The sequence below is a fragment of the Morone saxatilis genome, unplaced genomic scaffold, assembly GCF_004916995.1.
Source record: "Morone saxatilis isolate NCDOM2014 unplaced genomic scaffold, NCSU_SB_2.0 Contig0, whole genome shotgun sequence".
Classification (NCBI taxonomy): Eukaryota; Metazoa; Chordata; class Actinopteri; family Moronidae; genus Morone; species Morone saxatilis.
Window position 1 is genome coordinate 10066969 of NW_023339650.1, and position 2623 is coordinate 10069591.

At 39.6% G+C, this 2623-nt stretch overlaps 1 protein-coding gene across 2 annotated transcripts in view; it reads right to left on the minus strand.

Moving 5' to 3' along the window:
• neto1l (neuropilin (NRP) and tolloid (TLL)-like 1, like) overlaps positions 1–2623 on the minus strand; it is a 68766-nt gene that overhangs the window by 12739 nt on the left and 53404 nt on the right. The gene's annotated exons all lie outside the window — the stretch shown is intronic.

Genomic DNA, 2623 nt, shown 5'->3' on the forward strand with positions numbered 1-2623 from the left:
TGTGTGTGTGTGTGTGAGAGCCTTGAAACAGAGCAAGATCAGTAGTATCAGCAGGTGTGAATACAAAAAAGATGATAGAGGTAGATGTTTGCGTTTGGGAACATTGCTCTCCCTATTGGAGCACCTCGCTGGGAGTCAGCAGCTGTGAATGGTTCTCTAAAAGCTGCTGGTCCCAGTGGGAAGAAATATATAAAGGCGTAGGAACTACTGTAGCAAGGGAACTCTTATTGTAAAAACTGCCCTATAAGCTGTAAATCCAGCTAGTGCACCTGTAAAAGAGTACACACACTCATTTGTATTAGTTGCACAGTGTCTTCCTTTTACCTGAGGAGAAATTCTTACTATATTTCTGTAGCACACAGTGCACATAGTACTTTACCTTCCATCGACTGTACTTGCCTACTCTCTATCTTAGCAGTGAATTTTAACATGTATTTACTTACTCTTGTAATTCATATATTGATAAAAGTGTGTACTTATTAACTGGACCAGTTTTCTGTTCAGCTTATGGACACACCACTATGCAGCTGTACTAGTCACTACAGCAGGTTATAAAGGTCATGTCTGCATACACGCTCTTTGGATCATCATAACATGGTGTTTTTTTCAAGTTTCCCAAATGTATTCTGGTACAAGTGAATAGAAAGTATCTCTACTAAGAGAAAGCCCAATGCCCACTGACAAAGTTTGGTGCTTGTTGTTGCAAGTAAACCTATTCTTCTCACTGGAATATTATTTACTATTAAAACACATAGAAGATAAACTTTGATGATATTTAATGTCTTAAATGCAGCAAAAACCTGTGTACTACTCACTGAAGATGCCTAAAACTGACACACTTAACAGATATTGGTAGTTGTAGGGTAGCACAGGGTTGTTTGAGGAAGAATTTTCCTTTAAAAGCTTAATCATATAAACATTGAGTCATTAAATTGCTTTATCACATGGCTGTTTTTCAGGGAGCAGTTATGTTAAACGTTGTTAAATGTAGCCTTATTAAACATACACTTGTTTTACATCATGAAATCAACAATAAAAATACATTTGATGATTTACATGTCATTACATATTGTACACAAGTAATTTAATATAGTTTAGTCTATTAAAATACTTTAAAAAGGTAGAACATGTAGTTATACTTACTACAGTATATACACTGCAGTTTCTTTAAACAAATCATGATGCATATTGAAATTATCTGCCATACTCCACTACGGCCAATGTACCACAGTGTGTTTTACTTACTTTACTGGAAGTTCGTAAAACAAGTTGATCTGCACTGAAAGCAAGTTTAGACAGCACACTAGACTGAATTTCTTCTACTGCTTGTGCTTCCCAGTTCTCTGGTGCACCTGTATACATTCACTGTTGACAGTGTTGCTGCAGTGCTGCTGAGCTGTGGTGGATGCTGCTCTAAAGGCTGAGGTCTGGCTGGGGATCGCCTGAGTGACTTAGGCAGAAGCGTTGCCCCGGCAACTGCACATCCTGGCTCCACTTTGTGAAAAGGCCTTACAAAAGGGACACTGACTTCACAACACAAACGACTCCGCTGCCACTGCTGTCGCAGATTCTGTAGAAGCTAGCCACTTATCTGTTTTTATCACTACAGTATAGACGTACACACCAGTATAGACGTGTTGTAGATATGTAAGGCTGATTGTTCTTCAGGGTCTGATGAATCCTTACATGTGTGGGTATAGTTTGTGTTATTCAATCAATCAACCATGCAGCATGAAGGAAAAGTGAATTATTTTTTCTTCTCAATAGCCATAACACCAATGTGACCTTTACAGAGCATTCCGTAAGGAAGCATCTTGCATGGCATTGATAAAATAAAAAATAAAAGAAAGAAAAATGCATCTTTTTGAAATTTCAGTGGAACTGTAAATGATTATTTTTATATATTCAGTGAATACATTTTGCACAATTATTGTATTTGAATACCATTATAATACCTTTTTTGGGTAGCCCTTTATTGTTTTAATTTCTCACCCTATGAGAGATACCTTTTTGAGTACAAAAATGCAGATGCAATGTTCAGTAGTGCAGTGTGTGTTTCTGTTTGTGCAACTGTGTGCCATTGACATTGACATACTGCATACTCACAAGCCTCAGACCCTCTTCATTCACCCCACTAGTACAAAGAATGCCCTCTGCAACCCCCTGTGCACACCTCGCTCTCCGCCCGCGAACGCCCGCTGCTCGCGCGCGCGCTCGCTCTCGCCTTCTCTCGCTCAGTGTGAGTGTTGCTGCTGTGTGTAGCTGTGGTGTCCTCGCGCTCGCTCGCTCGCTCGCTCGTCGTCGTGAAATTTACTTCTCTGTCCCGGGTAGATTGTGAACATACTGTAGCTCATCCTGATATTCCTTTGTCTATTTATTAAGAGCAGTGCTGGTAGTGCTGCAGTGCTGAGCAAAAGTCCACCAATAATGAATTCACCTTCACCCACAGGCAATATTCCCTATAATGGAAATTATATTCCTTGGTTTCCAGCTTGCTGCTGTTTAAATGGTCATAAAACTAAATGGAAACCTCTGACAGCACCTTTCCTATGAATGGCATACAATATAACTTGCCATAAACATGGTCAATGTGCTTCCATCTTCTTTTAATGGCTACCACTGA